Source organism: Lygodium microphyllum, chromosome 19, assembly GCF_053477565.2.
Source record: "Lygodium microphyllum isolate KBCC chromosome 19, Lygodium_microphyllum_v1.1.10, whole genome shotgun sequence".
Classification (NCBI taxonomy): domain Eukaryota; kingdom Viridiplantae; phylum Streptophyta; class Polypodiopsida; order Schizaeales; family Lygodiaceae; genus Lygodium; species Lygodium microphyllum.
This window is the reverse complement of record NC_141153.1, coordinates 16,995,585-17,017,243: the sequence shown is the minus strand read 5'-3', so window position 1 is coordinate 17,017,243 and position 21,659 is coordinate 16,995,585. Positions and strand designations below refer to the sequence as shown.

General features: G+C 37.3%; 1 pseudogene; it reads left to right on the top strand.

The window, feature by feature from the left end:
- Positions 1-12,374: 12,374 nt before the first annotated feature.
- LOC148019606 (uncharacterized) lies at positions 12,375-21,182 on the top strand (annotated as a pseudogene).
- Positions 21,183-21,659: the final 477 nt, after the last annotated feature.

Sequence of the window (21,659 nt, the reverse complement as noted above, 5' to 3'; positions counted from 1 at the left end):
GATATATTCTTAGGTGCATTTAGGTTTGTTGCCATGCTCTTTTGGAAATTAATTGAATACTAATACATATAGTAGGCCTAAACTAATAGAAGCATATCTGATGTATAGAAAGTTACTACTCTAGGATTTGATTGAATAGAAATGTTAATAAAATTTACTAATGACTAGTTTAGTATTGATACTATTTAGGTTTGTCTAAATACAATGTTCATAAAATGCTAAGTTTGATTGTTGTATATTTGATGGATCTGTAACATTTGTTATTGTATAAACTTGTCTTAATGTGGGCTTTGGACTTAAATTGATTTTAGGAACTAAGCTTTATGTATGCTAGATGCAAGTTGAAATTTTTCATCGAGGTTAGATTTTTTAATGGTGTTCAAATCTGGTCTTATTGATTGAATCTTGCCATATTAGTTAGAAATGTTTCAATAGCATAGCACTTAGTACCATACAAATGTATTGTCACCTTCATACATGGTTAACATGTATGGTAATTGTTAATAATAAATGTGGAAGGCTATGGTCAAAGAAAAAGTCGAGGGAAGTCAAAGACAATCAAACTGTAAGTGTTTGAATTATTTTTGGAAAGACATTGTTTCTGAAAGCTTTAGTATATTATGTTTGGACACCTATAGTACTTCATAGATGCATTATTATCTCTCTCTCTCTCTCTCTCTCTCTCTCTCTCCATATCACACTGATCACACTGTTTGCGCAAGTTAATCACCCAAGCTCCTAAAAGAGAAAGCTTGCGCAAATGGAACCTTGCTAGGCTTTCCTCCATGTGGCAATAGGCTATTGGATGTCATGATCAAACGGACACACACACACACACACACACACACACACTCTCTCTCTCTCTCTCTCTCTCTCTCTCTCTCTCTCTCTCTCTCTCTCCATATCCACTGATCACACACATATAACCATCTTCATATGCACACATGCACCTTAACACTAACATGAACACACACACTTGGATAGACTCACATTGGATGAATCACACACAAGTCTGTGTGCTAGCTTAATTGTAGTTAGACTAGTCACACATATGCATGTTAGGATCTACAAGGGTGTTAATACTCATCTCGCAATGGAGCACGCATATACTAAAAAGTGAGTATCTGTAAATGATGTGCAATAAATTTTTTGAGTGTCATGTAACATTCTCATGTTTAAATATGTTTATCAATTGAAAAACAATGGCATGGATCACTCCCATCCAAATTGTAGTTATTATTTTGAGAAATCAAGTGAGTTTAATGTGAACACATGGTACATGCAAGTGTGAATGACCAAGTGGCCACAAGTGTAGGTTGGATGTCCAATCATTAGGGGAGATTTGGACTCACTTTTGGGCCTTTTAAGCTCTTTGAGATTTTGTGGAATATTCCATAAGGATAAATGAGGGTGAGGCTACCATTACGAAACTTTTAAGGTTACTTTTTAGTCTGGAGGCCATAAATTAAGCATGTAAACATCAAATTTGTCAAATGATGATGTGTTAGAATCCTCTCATCAAAGCCATTCCAATGATATGTTTTATGATCTAGTTTTGAGGTATAGTGGATATAGTTATCCATGGATCTCTTTTTTTAATAGGGCAACAATATGGTAATTCTTATAAGGCCCAAAAGTGAGTCCAAATCTCATCTAATGAGGGTAGAAAACCCTAAAACTTTTGTATAGAAGTGATAAGAGAATGGAAAAGACTATTTATGTGTGTGCAACCTTGTGGTCTTCATACTTGTGCTACATTTTCTTGTAAGGGTGAGGGTGAGGGACATTAAGTGAGAAGCTTTTTCATATTTTTCTTATTCTTAATTTGTTATTTTGGAGCAACTCAAGTAATAGTGAGAGTGTGAGAGGTAGGGAGTGTCAGGGAGTAAGAGATGTGGCAAGTAAAGTTTTCCTAATTTCCCTTCACCACATTGAGTTATTCTCCATGATCCCTGCAAGCACTACAATGATGCAAGTGAGAAGAGGAGCAAGTAGGTGTACATGTGGATTGTGAAGCAAGGCTTGTCAATGTGTTACAACTACCACATGGTGAGTGTTGGTAAGTAGTCTGACTACAATTACCTTGAATCAATCTATCATTTGGTAGATTAGTTCGTTGTGTTCATGTGTATGTGAGTAGGCTAGATGAGAGGTAGTATTGACTTTGGGAATCAAACCCTTAAAACAATAAGGGTGTGTCCATTATCCTGTCCTTGGTATCATGTAAATGTTGCATTTTTTATTTTGTTGCCTAGACCAAGGGCACACTAGCTCAAAGTCACTCACATGCTTCACATGGTAGATTAGGAGGTGGTGCACACGTGCTAACCGCAAAACGCATGTGAATAGTTAGGATTTGATTTTTTATTGGTTGAATTAATATGCACACTTGTAGCTTAGTTGTTGATATTAGAAGTTCAAATTGATCATTTTCGTAAGAACATGAGGAAGAGAATATATATATATATATATATATATATATAATTTTTTATTTCTTTTCGGGGGGGGATACATGATTGTTATATATATATATATATATATATATATATATATATATATATATATATATATATATATATATATATATATATATATATATATATATATATATACATACATATATAATGTTGATTATAACTTGGAATTTTACATGTATGAAAGGGAGATCAGCATTGAAATCGAATTGATTAATCATAGTGTGATAATAAGTACCACAGGAAAAGGGGATTGGCCCGCAAACGGGTAATGATCAAGAGAGAGATAGAAGAGACACTCTTCCATGAGGATAGGGGCTCTCTTTTTTTTCCCCTCTCCTTCTTTTGTTTGATTTTCCATTTTGATGATTATTTTTTAAAAAACATTGTTTACTTTTTGGGAGGGTAGGAAACCTAGGTTATGAAACCCTGAGGCTTCATAGCCCCCCTTCTTATTCGTAGTGTCCAGAGCCGCCAACGACTCCAAATGGCCAATGCTAGACTCCTTAAGTTTACCACATGCCTTACAGCCCATGCTAGGACCACAAGTGGGGCTTGAGTGCCTAAAATCTCCCTTTGCTCCATTGCCCCCTCTAGGATCACCCTCATGCAACCACCCTCTAGCACCACCATCTAGTTGTTGCTGTAATGGACCATTCACCACCACTGCACTCTCCACTCCAACCACCAACTCTGCCACCACTTTGTCCCTCGCTTCTTCAGCGACATCTCCCTTCTTCATCCTCATCCTCTCTTTGCCTCGTCCACCCCCTACTCTATCTACTCTACCTACCTCTCTCCACCTTCCCCTTACTCTACCTCCTCTCCACCATCTCATTACCTACCTCTTTGCATCTCCATCCTCTTCACAACCTACACCTCTTTGTAATCTTAACCCTCTCATTTATCCCACCTACTACACCTTACGCATCATTTTACAACCACCTAGTATCCACCCCCATGCCTCCTCTCTCTCGGCCATACCCGCTCTTCCTCTCTATCTCTTTCCCAAAGTGATCACTGTAATCAATGCTTCCAGATGCCATCTCCTTCCTCTGAACATCATCCTCCCTATCAACAACCACATCCACTTCACCATGCCTACTCATGCTTCCAATGTCATCATGCTTAACATTGAAAAGGAAAGTGTAAAACTAAAACTATCAGCTTAAACCTTAAAACACAAACTTGTCAATGGGAACTTATCAACATGAACTTGTCACAAACTAAAAATGTCAATGTAAACTCATAAATATAGACTTGTTAATAAAAATTTATCAACCCCAACCTATTAACTTGAATTAGTCATTTATCAATCCTAACTCGCCACCCACTGGTTAACACACACTCATCAATCTCACCCTATCGATCCCCACTTGTCAATCCCAATTGTAAACCAAGCCTCTCAACCCAAAACTGTCTCTCCAAACTTGTTAGTATAAACCTGTGAAGAACCAAAACCCATCAATTTGAACTTATCAAACCAAAACTTGTCAACCCCAACTTCTCAAACTAAAATTCATCAATCCAAACTGTTGACTCCAACTCATCAACATCATTTTGTCAATGGAAACTCATCAACCTAAAACTATCAACCTTAATTTGTCAAAGCTTGTCAATCTAAACTTGTTAACTCAAACTCATCAAGCTAACCCATCAACCCAACTTGTCAACCTCAACGTGTCAAATCCAAACTTGTCAACTTGAACTTATCAATCCCAACCTTCAATCCTAACTTGTTGATCCCAAAGTTGTTGAGTTAAACCATCAATCTCAGCTTTTCAAACTTAACTTGTGAATCTAAATCCATCAACCTACACTCATCAAACGTAACTTGTGAAATCTCAATCCATCAACCTACACTCGTCAACCTAAAATTCATAAAACTAAACTTATCAAAGTCGAATTGAACCTATCATACTTAAATTGTGAATCTCAATCCATCAACCTACACTCGTCAACCTAAAATTCATCAATCTAAACCTATCAAAGTCAAATTGAACCTGTCAAACTTAATTTATGAATCTCAATCCATCAACCTACACTTGTCAACCTAAAATTTTTCAATCTTAACCTATCAAACTCAAATTGTTGAGCCCAATCTATCGACCTCAACTTGTCAACGTCAATCTCTCAATTCAAAACACATCATCCTAAACTTGTCAACCACAAGTTGTTAACCTCAACTTGTCCAATTAAAACTATAAAACTAAACTTGTCGACGTGAACGAACCTGTCAACCTCAACTTGTTAATCCAAACTTGTGAACCCATACCCATCAACATAAACCTGTCAAACAAAGCATGTTAACCTTGTGGGAAAACTTATCAACCTATCATGAAACATGTAGGCTTGACAATGCTTTAACTTTTCAATCTATCAATACAAAACTAATAAACTCACCAGTACATAAAATGAACCTTTCAATGAAACTTAAGCCCTTTAAAGGAAATTATTCATTAGGGAGAGCTTGGCAACTAGTCAAAATAAACGATTGGCAGCAACTCAACAACCTGTCAATCTATCATCCTATTAGCTTATCAACTTATCAACCTACCAACAAACTTGTCAACAAGAAAGGTCAATGTAGATCAACTTAGTGAAACACAAAATAATTAACTTGAGACTCAAACGCATCAACTCAAAACTCGTCCATCAATTCACCACAAACCTGTCACCAACTTGGCATCAACTCGCCAACAAGGGAAAACTTCAATTTGTCAACTTGACAATTGAAACTTTGGATATAATCAATTATCAACTAGATACATGTCGATTGTCAAATCATCAAGTGTCAATGAGTCAACCCATTGGTATTTAAATTCATTAAGTGTCAACACTCAAACTCAACTATCCATCCACACAAGACTAATCCATCAATCAAAAGCAAAGCTTTTGAAGTCCTTGTAGTAAGAATTCATTGATACCAAGCCACACCTTGTCAACTCATCAGTTGATCAAACTTTGGAATTTGTGACATATAAGCTCAATTGTCTGCCCACTTGAACACGAGCCTCTTGCCCACCCATCAGCCGATCGACTCATTGATTGAGCCATAGCTTGAACACTCAATACTTCTAAGAAAGCGAGTGACAAGGAAAACCATCTTAGAAACCTATGGGGACACAACCAAGTCAGCTAGATAAACTCATTGTGACTTAGACTTGCCAACTTTCCCACATGTGTTAAGGTGTTGACATGAATTTGTCAAGTAGTGTCATGGTTGTTGGGATTGACTCTTGAATGGACCACATGTCTATATGTGTTTGATGAATGCATGCTTAAGGTGGAAAATTGCATCATCTTAGAGTTGTGAAAGCATATTGCCTACAATTAGTGATTGTGCAAGGGAAAGTGAATTCAACATTGATTTCTTGTCTTTAAAATCACTTATTTGGGAAAAGAAAGTGAACAACTAGATTAAGCACAAGCACTCATTGAATAACTCATATGACATTAGTCAAACTTCTTGGAAAAAGTGAATGCCTACTTGAGCACAGTAGGGCAGAGGTAGGGCTTAAGTTATTGATTGAAATTGAATGCGAACTTTTGCTACTATTGAGATAAATGGATCTAAGCAAACCATCAATGATACAAGCAACCATAGCACAAGGACTGAACATAAACTGTACGGGGAAAACATAGAAACTTCAAGGAAAAAACAACCAATCAATACAAAATCAAATAGACCTAGGCTTAGAAATGCTTTGCCAAAACATAGTCAAAGTGACCTTACAAGGGTATAACACGATGGAGAAGAAAGCATTTCCAGAGAGATGTATTTGAGGAAGTAGCACTCACTGTTAGGAGGACTCGATGTTGTGCCATGATCAAAGCACCAATAAAAAATCCCATTAGTTGCCAAGAAAATAAGGAAATATAGAGCAAGAAATGACCCATATAGCTTTGTATAGAAATTTGAGAAGGTGTTAAGGCACAAAACTCACTATCAATGATAAGACGGCCTAGGCCTTTGGCCTCTGCTTGGGTGACAAGGATAGAACTTGGTTCACAAGACTATATCTGAGCAAAAAAGTGTGTTCTTCTAACCTCAAGGATGTATTCATTATGTGGTTTTTTAGAGCTAGATATGGGCACAACTTCATTGTATGGGTCATGAATTTGTAGCAACAAGAAGATGAAAGCATACACAAATACATCTTTAAGGTCTAAAGCTTGTACAAATGCATCCCTCTTGCTAAGAGGAAAAATCCCAAGGTTATCTCAAAAGCATTTATTAAGGGGATTCAAGATGAATGCATGTATGGGGTGATGGCTAGTAACTTGACACTTGATAGGTCTAACTTGAACGTTGTTTTATATGAGGCTACACATGTTGATGATTTGCATAGATAAAGGAACTAAGATAAGAAGAATAGAACCAGAACTAATGTTGCATTACTAAGAAGTAGTGTAGAACTAAACATAGCATAGGACCTCCTCACTGCATTCAAGAAACACTAGAATGAACTAGCAAGGCTAATAGATGCCTTGAAGCAACCATGGCCTTATCGGCCAAACATTCAATGCATGCATTCCAAGGGAGACCACCTCCCATCCAAGTGTTCTCGACCTCCATGAGCTTGCATGAACTATGGATTCAATAATAATCCACACTCAAAGTAGAATAGGTCCCCATATTACCCCAGACTATTGTAATTAGCCTTGCCAATTCCTAACAAGCATAAGCTAGCAACATAAAGAACATAAATCCATCCATTTGGAATACATCAACCCGCAACCCCAATAGTTGCTCACCCTTTGAGCAATGCTCCCACCCCCTACATCAAGGAGTTGAGTGAGGAATAGTAATATTCAAACACCTACTTAACTTATAACAAGGAGGGTAACATAGTTCTTCTGGACTACCAACCCATACCAATCATGGTTTTAGGGCTAGGAAGAGGAAGAGCACCAACCCAATATAAAGTGCTAGAACTATGTGCAATCAAGACATGTGTCCTCAAGATGTCCCTAGAAAATCGAACCTCCCACGGATAGTCAATTGGCCCAATGATGCCCCAAATGTGAGATAACCTATATGTATCCTAATTCTCCTAGGAGAAAAGCTAACACCAATAAGGCCATTCATTAGGGGAGATTTGAGGTCAATATTTGGCCTTTTAAGAAATTGAGGAGAGAGAAAGTGCTATGCAATTTATAAAATACACCATTGGGAAAAAAATCACAATCTAGAGAAATTTAGCCTTGGGTGGGTGAAAGCACGGTTTGGTGGTACAATAAAAGGGCCAATTTTGTCTATGCTTGGTTGGTGCTTCCATTAATTCTTAATTTGGATTTTGGAGGAAATTTCCTAGATAAGAAAAGTTAAAATTGTATAGAATTTCGGACACACTACTAGCCCAAATGATATCAAGCCACCACATACGTGTATGGTGTCATTATGATCGCATATGGATGGAGTTCAATTGAGTAGACTTGAGTTTGAACTAGTGAGAAATGTCCTATCCTGTCACAAATGAATCTCGCCATAATCCAATTGATAGGGCATAGGAGACATGCTAAAGCTCGTTGTCCTAGATACAACACGAATCCCCTCCAGCCATTAAGCTCTCAAGGTAGCCCCAAGGCTCTTTATTGTGTCGCTCAAACTCTCTTCTTGGTGTTTTGCACCTAATTTGCTTGTTTACATGTTGCCATGAAGACTCCATCAAGGAAGGGAAGCCGTTAAAACCACCCTAGTGAAGCCCCCAATGATGAAGCGCAATGAGGGGGATGAGATCCCTTGTAGCATCAACAAGACAATGCAGTCCATACTGGAGGAGACGTGAACCCCAACCACTGGTGCAAGCAAGGAGAGATGTTGCATGGAGTCGTCTGAGAAAACATCATTCTGGTTTAATGATGAAGACAAGTCCTCGACAAAACCTAGAGGTGAGTTTCCATGGTATTACTTTATTTGAATTTCACTTTGTTTGTTCAGTGTTTTTCCACATTTAGACAGGACTTTATGTAGTCTGCCATACCGGCACATATGGTTGATATCACTATTCTAATTCCTAAGAGCTTTTGCTCCTCGTGACCCTCACATGGTTTAAACCCACAATGGGTCACTACAAAGCGAGAAAGGCCCCTCCCAAGAGCAGAGAGTACCATATCACTTGGGGATAACTCATTTTCTGCCATTTTTACACTATTTTCTGGTAAAACTAAAGAGTTCCAGCTCTGTATTATGTATTATTTTTTCATAAATTTTAATTAAACATAGGGATGTAAAGCCATATTTGAGCAATGCTAGGGGAGGATTTAGAAGTTGAGCGTTAGATATTTTTTTAAATGAAAATTTTAGGGAACATAAAAATATTAAGTGGTAGAAGGCGGATGCATGAAATTTTTAAGTGGAAAGCATAGACAAATTAGAGGCGGGTAGAAAGACGGGTATAATTTAGCATGCATACACAAATTTCAAGTTAAGAAGCTATAAGGTGGGACAAATTAGGTCGAGAGATGTGAAGAAATGCCAAAAGAAACTAGTTCAAGTGGGAAATGGACAATTTTTTAAAAGAGCTTGATCAAGAAGTTATGTAGGGAGAGTCTTGTGAAGAGAGAGGTTGAGAGGGAAGAGAGGAGAACACACAAAAAATGGGCGCCATCATGCAAGAAGATGTTGATGATTTCTTTGACTTCTCTTCCTCATTTCCAGCAATGAAAGGCTACATTTGATCCCCTCTTGCATCTCCTTGAGCCTCATTCCATTCTTGGCAACTATTCTTGGGTATTAAGAGAGAACTTCTACAAGATTTAGAGAGGATTAGTGAATATTAGTGAGAGGAGTGGAAGATTAAGAACTTTTCTGTTTTTTTAAGTGAAGGGAGTGGAGGAGCAAGCACCATCACTCTCGAATATGTTGGAATGACTCTAATTACCTGGTTAATTAAGTATGTTGGTTTTCATTGAAATTTGATCAAGAAATGGAAAGAATTGATGTTTTGTGATCATATACATATAGTTTTTGATTTCTCAGGATGAAATGGAATAAAAGAAACAAAGTTCTTACATTGGATGCATTAAAATGATAAAGGAATGGCTGAAATTAGGGTAAAAATTGTATTTTTTAACATTCATTAGTGAAAATTAAGAATTATGCATGATGTTAATGAGACATGAGTAAAAAAGAGTAAGAAAAAATTAAGAAGAACCTTAAAATGAAATCTCATAACCCGAAAATGCGTTTAAGGAGAGATATCTACATTTTAGTGCTAAAAATGACTATTTTTTGCCCTAATTAGTGATAATTAAGAGTATTAATGAAAGATTAGGGATGAAAACCAAAAATAGAGTCGCATTATGTGGTAATGCATTCACTCATGAAATCTTAGGTGAAATGGATGTTTGGAATTCAAGTTGTTGAATTTTTAAGTGTGGAAATGGCAATTTTTTTGTTTTTTTTATAGTGATGATTAGTGAATATTAAGAGGAAATGGAGGAATTTATGGTTGTAAACTGGCATATCAACTACATGTATCACGATGGATATATGGTTAATTGGGTTTGATGATTTATAGTCAGATATATATTTTAGGAACATTTTTATTTTTATAGACTGTAATAATAGAAAATTAATAACTCGCAATAATGAAGGAATTAAGAGATGAAGTAAAAAGAGACTATATCTTATTTTTTGTGAAGAATATGCTCCTAGATTTTTATTAAGAATGGATTTCGTTTGTAGGTACTTCTTTTGTAAAATGATATTCAGGGCTAAAATGATAATTAGTGGATATTAGAGTCTATATTAAAGGATTAACAGAGATTATGGATGAAACAAGAGTTTTGAAATAAATTTTTTCTCTAATTTAATTCTTGAATTTATTGAATTTTATAATGTATGAGTTGCAGTTCAAATTGAGAGGTTAGATGGCAATGATAAAAGGATAGTAAATAAGTAAAGAAAGTTATTATTGGCTAATAGTTGGACTACATAGATAAATGAAATGATACTTTTATGTGAATAATTTAAGTTTAAAGAAAACATAATTGTCAATTTTAAAACCTTAATTAATACAATGGCTTCACACAATCATTTTACCCACGTATTTGAGGGCTTCTTAAGGGGCCATCATTTTTTGGTGTGTTTTTCGAGAGGAAAAACGCGTTAATTAAGGAGAAGAGGGCGTGGCTATTTGTTAATCTGAAATATAAGAAAAAAATAAATAAATTGTAAGTCAAAGATGAGGCATTAAAAAGGAATAGAAACGACGGGGAAGATCTAGAAGATTATTTAATCATTTGAAACCATACTCTCTTTAAAGTTCAACATCCCGAAAGGGGCAAATAACAAACCGCCACAAGTTTGGCATGAGAAACATATAAGGAGTCTCCTCTGAGAGATGGGGAGAAGCTATAGAGCCTCGGATTAGAATCTTACACCTATTTGACCATGTTGTAGGATCTGACTAGTTATCTTGAAGCTTACTTAACAAAGTATTGATCTAAGCTATCAGGGCTCTGATGTACCGCTATAATGAAGTTTTCTTATGAAACTTCTTTCCTGAATTTCCCAAGGCTATACATCGCATCATTGTCAACAAGGCAAGGGATATTGATTTGGTAGATGGGGGTTAGAATTTTGAACCTCAACTATGGGTTGATGTTGAGCAATTATGCACTTGGAATTGTATGTTTCAAGATGAAGCAAAGGGAATTGTCTTGGTAGTAGCACACTTTAAGTTAGTTGATGAAATTCAACTGAATACTATTAGCATAAAACATCATTACGATTGGTTTACGAGAGAGGGATACAAATTGTTTAGGTGAATAGATTGGGCTAATGTGTCAAAGTGGGTAGTATTAACTAAGGGTGCTAAAGTAACATTCGATACTAGGGACGCAAGAGACGTGACTGAGATTTTGGGCATAATAGAAAAGCTTAGTGAAGAGTTACCTTTTATGATGTGTAAGACAAGGAAGTACCTGATATCTTGCGTAAGTTAAGCCTTCATAAGCAAGGGCTCTTGCAATAGAGACAGATCGAGGGATGTGTTTGAAGGGAAAATCATTACACACCAGAGTAAATGAGTGAAAATAAAAGGTTAGCACGGGACGAGCGAGCAAGAAAAAGACTGGAAAGAAAGACTGAGAGAATATTGGAGCTGTTAGAAAAGTTGAACAAAGAGTTACAAAATACTTCGCAAGGTGGATTGAATTTATTACTAAAACCTGGAAAAATCACTGGGGAGTGTTGGAACTGCGTCAGATTACAATTGGAAGAAGCGAGGAGAAAGCTCCGAGGAAATGAGTGGTACCAATAAAGGTAGCTCGAAGAAGGGGTCAACTCCTAGTGATAAGAAGGAAGAAGAAGCAAAAGAAGAGTCTCAAAAAGGCGATTTTGTGGGGTCTGATAAGTTCTCCATTGAAACAATAGGATATAGAACAAACAAAGAATTTGTTGAATGTACGATAGAAGATAATAGTATCTATAGTCTTGTAGAATATTGGGGTCATAGTAGGTTATTTGCAGACCCAAAATAACATGTTCCAATCTTTGAAGATCTAGAGGAGGTACTAAGATCATTCTATATGGCTATGAGAGCACCTGTGCGGCTTACTGACTTCACTCAATATCCTGGCCATTGGGATGATAATCCATATATGCATGTCCAGCAGTTTGAAGTTACATCTATAGTGAGTGAGATCATTGATGATGATAAAAAGTTACATATATTTCCAACCACTTTGATGGATGAAGTAGCTTTGTGGTATGGAAATCTTCCTGACGTCACTTGGGCGACTTAGGCAGTGTTAAGAGGTGCATTCCTAACTAAGTTTAGACGGCAAGGGTTTCAAGACCATTTGGGGTTAGAATTTGATTATCTAACACAAAACCCAGGAGAATCTGTGGAGCATTATATTGAAAAGATGGAAACATTAATTAGGAAGATGGGGCAAAACGCTCCTTCAGAGGATATGCAGAAACGGAAATTTATTCAAGGATTGCAGGAGATTGTTAGGGAGCACGTAAGCCTTAAACGACTAGTTAATGTAGCAGATGCAAAGATAGAGGCACGTTGAGGAGGAAAGGATTATATAACAATCCTGGATTAGTTCCCTCAAGTATGTCACCCTCTATGGCTACTAACGCACCATATGCACGAGCTCCAATAGCTCCTCATGCTGCTTATATGACAAGTGCGGGGGTTACACCATCATCAATACCATATTCAAGACTAAATCCATACATGGTGAGAGTAATTATTTTTTCCCACGAGCTGTTGTTGAAGTTGTTCTTGAAGACTAGAGTAGTTTGCAGGAGCTCACTGAAGCTAGTGAGAGAGGAATGATAACTCCTTATTTTGTGCCATTTTTACACTATTTTTTGGCAATTTTGAAGAGTTTCAGCTCTGTATTATATATATATATATTTATTAATTTTAATTAAAAATAGGGACGTAAAGCCGTATTTGAGAAATGTTAGGGGAGAATTTAGAAGTTGAGCGTTAGATATTTTTTTAAGTGAAAATTTTAGGGAACAAAAAAATGTTAAGTGGTAGAAGGCCGGTGTGGAAATTTTTTAAGTGAAAAGCGTAGAAAAATTGGAGGCGGGTAGAAAGACGGGTATACTTTAGCATGCATACACAAATTTCAGGTTAAGAAGCTGTAAGGTGGGACAAATTAGGTCGAGAGATGTGAAGAGATGCCAAAAGAAACCAGTTCAAGTGGGAAATTGACAATTTTTAAAAAGAGCTTGATCAAGAAGTTATGTAGGGAGAGTCTTGTGAAGAGTCTTGTGAAGAGAGAGGTTGAGAAGGAAGAGAGGAGAACACACAAAAAATGGGTGCCATCATGCAAGAAGATGTTGATGATTTCTTTGACTTCTCTTCCTCATTTCTAGCAATGAAAGGCTACATTTGATCCCCTCTTGCATCTCCTTCAACCTCATTCCATTCTTGGCAACCATTCTTGGGTATTGAGAGAGAATTTCTACAAGATTTAGAGAGGATTAGTGAATATTAGTGAGAAGAGTGAAAGATTAAGAAGTTTTCTGATTTCTGGAAGTGAAGGGAGTGGAGGAGCAAGCACCAACACTCTCGAATACGGTGGAACGACTCTAATTACTTGGTTAATCGAGTATGTTGGTTTTCTTTGAAATTTGATCAAGAAATGGAAAGAATTGATGTTTTGTGATCATATGCATATATTTTCTAATTTTTGAGGATGAAATGGAATAAAAGAAACAAAGTTCTTACATTAGATGCATTAAAATGATAAAGGAACGGCTGAAATTAGGGTATAAACTACATTTTTACCTTAATTAGTGAAAATTAAGAATTATGCATGATATGAATGATAGATGAGTAAAAATAGAGTAAGAAAACATTAAGAATAACCTCAAAATTAAATCTCATAACCTAGAAATGAGTTTAATGAGAGATATATACATTTTAATGCTAAAAATAACTATTTTTTGCCCTAATTAGTGATAGTTAAGAGTATTAATGAAAGATTAGGGATGAAAAATAAAAAATAGAGTTTCATCATGTGGTAATGCATTCACTCATGAAATCTTAGGTGAAATGGATGTTTGGAATTTAAGTTGTTGAATTTCTAAGTGTGAAAATTGTAGTTTTTGGGTTTTTTTAAAAATGATGATTGGTGAATATTAAGAGGAAATGGAGGAATTTATGGTTGTAAACTAATATATCAACTACATGTATCATGATGGATGTATGGTTAATTGGGCTTGATGATTTATTATATATAATTTTTATGAATATCTTTATTTTTATGGATTGTAATAATAGAAAATTAATAACTCATGATAATGAAGGAATTAAGAGATGAAGTAAAAAGAGATTTTAGTTTATTTTTTGTGAAGAATATGCTCCTAGATTTTTATTAAGAATGGATTCTGTTGGTAGGTACTTCTTATGTAAAATGATGTTCAGGGCTGAAATGGTAATTAGTGGATATTAGAGTTTATATTAAAGGATTAACAGAGATTATGGATGAAACAAGAGTGTTAAAATAAATTTTTTCTCTTATTTGATTCTTGAATTTATTGAAGTTTATAATCTATGAGTTGTAGTTCAAATTGAGAGGTTAGATGGTAATGATAAAAGGATAGTAAATAAGTAAAGAAAGTTATTATTGGCTGATAGTTGGATTACAGAGATAAATGAAATGATACTTTTATGTGAGTAATTTAAGTGTAAAGAAAACATAATTGTCAATCCTAAAACCTTAATTAATACAATGGCTTCACACATAGTCATTTTGACCCACGTATCTAGGGGCTTCTTAAGGGGCCATCACTTGGTGGTGACCCTTTTGTGTGTTGAACCCTATATGGCTTAGCACTAAGTGAGAGATCCCCATCTCAAAGGTAGAGGGCCCTCATATTGCATGGTTGCGACCCTCGTATGTGGTGCGGGGGAGGGTGAGAATTGTGTTGAGGAGGTGAGAAAAGCCTGAAGGTTAGAGAGTGAACTAGTGCTGAAAATTGCAACCCTACATATCCTTCCTTTGTTGTCTGTAGCCCTACATATGCAAGGCAATCAAATTGTAACTATTTTCAATGTAGGTCAAGTTGTCCATGAGGCCTCTAGCTTTTGATTGTCTCCTTGAGATAGATAAAATTGTTACTTCAACTTACATCTACATAGCTAATATTTATGTAGCAGTGTGAATGTGAGAGGATACAAGAGAGATTGAAGTCATGCAAGTTGCAAATGAGGCTTGGAAGAAACCATGATATTGTTGGTGGATTGATGCCAAAGAAAAAACTCAATCCTTTTTAGTTTCCAACAAAAAGCACCCACAAAGCAAATAAATTTATGAGAAGCTATAAGATGTTATAGAAAAGATGTCATGCCAAGGTTTATTCTTCGAGCTTGGGTCTGGTTTCACAAAACATATATGAAGACATGAAGAAGGATGTACTTTGTGGACCCAATGAGAAGCTAGTAGACTTTCCAAAGCAATTTGTAACTTCTCTAGTTTACAATTGCCAACGCCTTAATCAACACACTAGAAGGGTCAACTATAACTGTTACTATGAATATCTTGGTCTGTAATGATTGGCGTAGAGCTACATGACTGTATTTGAGATAGAAAAGCAAAAAAATTAAGGTCAGAGATGTTAAGTGTATTCATATCTTTGAGCATGGAAAATGTTCCTATAAGAACTGAGCAATGCAAGGTTCAGTTTCAGAAGAGCAGGGAACCATAGAAAGGTTGGTATAGTCCACATCAAAATTTGTTTGTTGAGATTCAAAGAAGATCAATCCATCACTAGAAAGCCTTTTAATTAAGAATACATCAGTGCCATGTGATTGCTTACAAAACTTCTTGCAAATGGATCAATGTTGAGTTTGCTAATCTACACCTTGGATTTACACAAAGTTGTATCAATCAAATAGAAGATCCATCTTTATTTTCTAAATATTTGTTTGTTATTGACTCTCTATTTTTGTTCTGTAGTTTGGCCATTTTGCTACTCCAAATTATCTTATAGAGGGTGGGCAATGTTATAAACAGTACTACAAACAATGGTGTTATAAGCATTTGTTCACAAGTTGTAGAAAAGTTTTAAGAATATAAGGTTCTTTGCATACTTGATTGTAGATAGTGGAAACTAGAGTTGACCAAACTAATGGTCATCAGTACCAAATTTTGATAAAGAAAATGAGCTACATTTCCATTGCCATCAATCCCATTGATGAGCAACAACTAATAATAATGCCAGGGAGGTGTGTCTAATATCATCCCAAATTTTATATACGTTAAGTGTTATTTTACTTTCAAAAGAGGGCCATGGTATGTCTAAATACACGTATCAATTGATATCTCTCATGGAAAAATAAAATGGAAGAGTACCCATAGCTGAGCAAATTTTGCTATACGACAGAGATGCTCCATCAGGAGTACATCTTGAGTAGTCTAGAAGGGGTGCTTCCAAAGGGCTTAGGTAAAGACGCCCTCGAAGGATGGGGGTCCTTGATGGACTAGGTTGTTTATCACAATATACAAACATTGTGTCCAGTGCCTCCCAAACTTTGGCCTTCCTATTACTTACCCTCTCACCATCCCTATGGTTTGTGACTGCATTGTGTAGCACTTTCCATTGGTTATAATGAATGTGAGAAGAATCTTTTTTGGTCTTGCCATGGAAGCCCAAAAACCTTCTAATCTTAACCCCACCTATCAAGGGTTTCGTGGGAACACTATTTCCATTTTTGGATCTTTGAGGATCTACCTTGATCACAACTTCCCTCCGTGGAGACCAATGTCTGACAAAACCCTCTCAATACCCCTAATAGCACCATCTTTGGCCTTCTAGGGTTGCAATTTCCATGCAAATCCAATGTACAAATGACCAATTTTCTCAACTATTCTACACAAGGCATACAATGTGCACATGTGGACGTTTGTTAAGGGGATATCTAGAATGGCCTAAAAGTTTGGATCTTTGGTGTGTCTACTGAGCGCCTTATTCCAAAACAAAATTGCACTCCTTGGCCATGGCCATGTAGTAAATGCAAGGACTCTTAGCACTAGCACCTTTTGACACATTATACATGCACTTTAGTAACTTTAAATTTATGGCCATGTGCCACTCCACTTTATATTATCTAATCCAAACCCTTCAACACTTAGTTCCTACCCTAATTGTTGAGGACTTATTACCTCAAGTATAGAAGTTCATTAAAACACCCAATCTAGCATGTGAAAGCCTTCCATGTCAACCTGAAATGCTCCCAACTAGTAGATGGCTTGCTTTGATTGCACGTTGAAGTCATTGAGTCCTTTGACCCTTCACCTCCCTTGGTACACGGTTGAAGAGCCTTATTCATCAAGGTGATAGAAAATCTCTCCATTTTCTTGCCCTTTACAAATCTTAATTTCATCCAACTTGATAACCAAAATGGTAACACCATTTTCTTTAACATACTCTAACATGTAAAACCTAATCGTTGCTCTTTGCAATGTCCTTAGGTCAAAGAATATGTTGTTACAACTGTCATAGTTTAGCACTCTCTTCTTTCCAAGTTAACTATCTATCATGATGTGAAAGGGCTCACCCAAGGACTTCCAAGACTTGTTGGTTTTGATGATGTGTCTTGTTTGTTGAATTGAAAATGGCTTTGGAAGCAAAGACCCCTTAACCCTTTTTCTTTTTCAATGTCTCTTGCATAGCTTTGAAAAGTTGGATGTAGCTTTGTCTACTAGTCCCCACCCTATCTAGGGTGTTTTGAATGTCCTCTATCTAGGCAAGACCCTTGTAGGAACTTTTCCATGCACTAATCCTTGGCCTTCTTAAACCTCTTCTTGGTCAACATGCTCCTTACAACTTTGGGAGGAATGGTGTTGTTGTAAGCTTCTGATGCTTTCTCCATGTTCCTCGTGCTTTGTTTGAATGGAGAATGGCCTTTTTAGTTACAACAACAATGTTAGAGTGAGGAATAATACAAGTAGTTTAGGGTGAGTGACCAAATGTTACCATATTGGTACTATTATTCTCTTGCAACCTTTGCTTCCAAGCTTGAGAGTCTTGATATTCTTCAAATTTCTTTGCCTCGCGCACCTCCCAAGGTTCATTTCATTCTGCCTTGGTGCACATAGCTGGGTTTCAAGCCTCCCTATTTTTTCTTGGCTCTCCTCCATTGTCTCATCATTTTAGCTCTTTCTTGGAGTAACAATTGGTCTTGCAGCTTCAATATGTTTGAGTGTCCTGCTAGATTCTATGTATAAGCCCTTGGTTGTCGTCTCCCAAAAACCTCAGTAATGAGAAAACACGATGAGAATGGAGGGGTACTTCTCATTGTGGGATCCACATGATACAACCTGCCATCAGTCTATAGATTGATATTCCTTTTACCCTTTGATCTCATTGTCTCTAGCACACTTGATGTGTTGACAGACACTTGGTTTCTCTTGCAAATGGATTCATACTTATCTTCTAGATCAATATGGAGATGGTATAGACATTTACGGCTAGCCATGTTTGCAATCAAGTTATAGGCATTGATCCACGCTCGCAATGTTGATATGGTTTAGAGTCCATGGAAACAAAGTCTTAAACACAGAGAGGAAAGATTTTGAGAGAGTGATCAAAGAGGATAGTTTCTATTCAATGGTGAGGCATTGAAGGTGGTGCATGCAATGTCTTCAAAGTTCATCATTAATGAATGATAGACAATGAAAGTACCAGGTCGAAAGAATGGTTTGGTGCCATATAATCACATTCCTTTGGTAAATTGTGTGTAGAATAAACCAATTTTTTGTCACTCAATGATTGTGCCTTTAGTGAGACTCAACCCATGCACCAACCACTATGCTACGACCCGATTGGCTAGAAGAGTTTTTTTTGGGGGAAGAAATGGAAGGATTAAAATATCTAAACTTAATTATTGAAGTACCATGAACCTCTACTAATGGCCATTGTAATTGATGTGAACATGGTGGGGCTAAGGGGGGGTTGAGATCAAGACTTTGCATCTCTTCTCTCTCTCTCTCTCTCTCTCTCTCTCTCTCTCTCTCTCTCTCTCTCTCTCTCTCTCCTTGCTACCATAGCAAAAATCACCATAGTCTGCTCTCTCTTTCTCTCCCTACATATAAATTGTATGCATGGCCTACTAATTGTTCATAGCATGCTCTCTCTCTCTCTCTCCCTCCCTCCCTCCCTCCCTCCCTCCCTCCCTCCCTCCCTCCCTCTCTCTCTCTCCCTCCCTCCCTCCCTCCCTCCCTCCCTCCCTCCCTCCCTCCCTCCCTCCCTCCCTCCCTCTCTCTCTCTCTCTCTCTCTCTCTCTCTCTCTCTCTCTCTCTCTCTCTCTCTCTCTCTTTCCCTATCCCCCCAAAATCAACTCACTGTTTAGTCATGTTGTAGTAGGCGTAGCTCCATAGTCTTCTCTCTCTCTCTCTCTCTCTCTCTCTCTCTCTCTCTCTCTCTCTCTCTCTCTCTCTCTCTCTCTCTCTCTCTCTCTCTCTCTCTCTCTCTCTCTCTCTCTTCCCTATCCCCCCAAAATCAACTCACTGTTTAGTCATGTTGTAGTAGGCGTAGCTCCGTAGTCTTCTCTCTCTCTCTCTCTCTCTCTCTCTCTCTCTCTCTCTCTCTCTCTCTCTCTCTCTCTCTCTCTCTCTCTCTCTCTCTCTCTCTCTCTCTCTCTCTCTGTGGCAATGGAGAATCTCGATTATGGTGCATCCTAAGCTGCGGTGACTTCGAGCCAGTGCACCCCATGGATGTTGTCCAAGCACCAACATGATGATGCAAAGAGCAATAGGAAAAGAAGCAAAAAAATAGATCATGGCACCGTTGCAAGGTCACCAAAAACAAAGTCAAGAAGGAAATTTTCTCAACTATGGCATAGTGATGGCATAAGCAAACTCAAGGTCTCCCAATGGGCAAGAAAAAGGATCTACTCTAGCCTACTGCTACGTAAACAACCTCCCAGCTCTACAAAGGACGTGCATTAGGGGAGTACACCTCTAGCATATTTGGTTGGATAGAAATGCTTTGGTCTTTTTGGGACATTGCAAACCTCTATAGTATCTAATATTTGATTTTATTTTGGAGGGATTGTACTCATTTTTGGTTTTTCCATTTGGTTCTTTTCCACAAACTTGGAGGAAATTCCGTATGTCTTTTTATGCCTTCGAAGAAACCCATGTAACACAAAGTTGGAATTAAATACGAATATAAAAATTCAAGAAAAGCGAATCTTGCATAGGGAATAGCTACCCACACGATAAGATTGTCAAACATCCATGTGGTGATAAGGCTACCCACACAATTAGACTATCAAATGTTCATGCAATGATTGGGTCTCCTATAGTTCTTATTATTCCTACTTGGTGGTCTGTTATTCCTACTCAGTGAGGATTGTTGCATCGAGGGTTTTACTTCCTAATATCTTTTGTGTCAGTTAAAGGTGTGAAGCTTCACGCTTTTAGGGTTCCATTTTCCCCAGCTACTATGAGGCCTCCAGCATACAACTGGGCACCAAGGGCAAGCCCCACAGTCGCTACCTCAACGCTGAAGAGGATAGAAAATCTCTTTGGTTGAGACCACAAAAAACACCTTGTCTTAGTAGCAAAATAGGTTGGCAACAAGAATGAGGGGTGAGCGTTCACATCATCACTTGCATGATCACATATAGTTAGTTATAGGATGAATTTCAAGTGCCATGCAACAACTAATTAAATAGTTGCATATTGCAAGGAAAAATAAAAGGGTTGAGTATCTGGTTTCAAAATTTTTTTATTTACAACACAGGAACTACACAAGGAGTATAGCCTAAGCCTTGAGGGGAGGGTCACTCGAGACTTGACCTATTTTGAGGTCTCCCCAAATGAACAATGGCTCTTGGTGTTCAAGCTATAGCATCAAAATAATACCAAGATATACCTAAACCATCTACAATGTGAATTTTTTGAGGACTACAGACTACTCTTCCACAAGGCATATCAGGCTCTCCCATCATGTGGAGAGGCCATGGCAAAGTTTGCTAGGTGCTACACATTTGACATATGTAATGCTACAAAAGAAGACCCTTCTGCGCATAAGATTGCATGGGCAAAGGGGTGTCCGTGCTAGAAATGTATAAAAGCAAGCCTGGAGGGCTAGAAAAAGGGTTGGAAAATTGGAGCAAGGACAACATATTTCAGGGTGGCCTGCATGGGTCAAACAAAAAGACCGTTTATATGCAGAATGCAAGTAACATGTGTATTGAAGAGGATAATAGTGTTTAAGTAGTCAGGACCTTCTAAACTAGATTACATTTTTTATTTGTGGGGCATTGTTGAGAGGGTTTTGACAAGCTACACATAGAAGTTGAGTAGGTTACATGAGTTGAGGGCATCTCTCCAATGAAAGAAGGAGAGCTTATTGAGAATTGAGGACTCTAATGCCGTGGCTAATAGAATTAAGGATGTCATTACCACGTTTGAGAAATGCCTAGAGAAGTTTTACTAAGAAGGGTCAAAGAGCTAAATGAAGTGGAGATAGATCTAAATGCGTCAAAGTGCGTGCTTTGTTGATTTGGAATGACTGAGGATTCATAGCTTCTTGCCTAAGAGGTCGAAGCTCAATAGGTACATTTGCCTTACCTTTTGGCATCATCCTTTTCTTTTGGTAGCTACTGTACTCAGTTGGTCTAGTGTTATATTTGTTTTGGCATGTTTTGAAAATTTTGGATCATTTTAGAACATTTTGAATCTTTTCACACA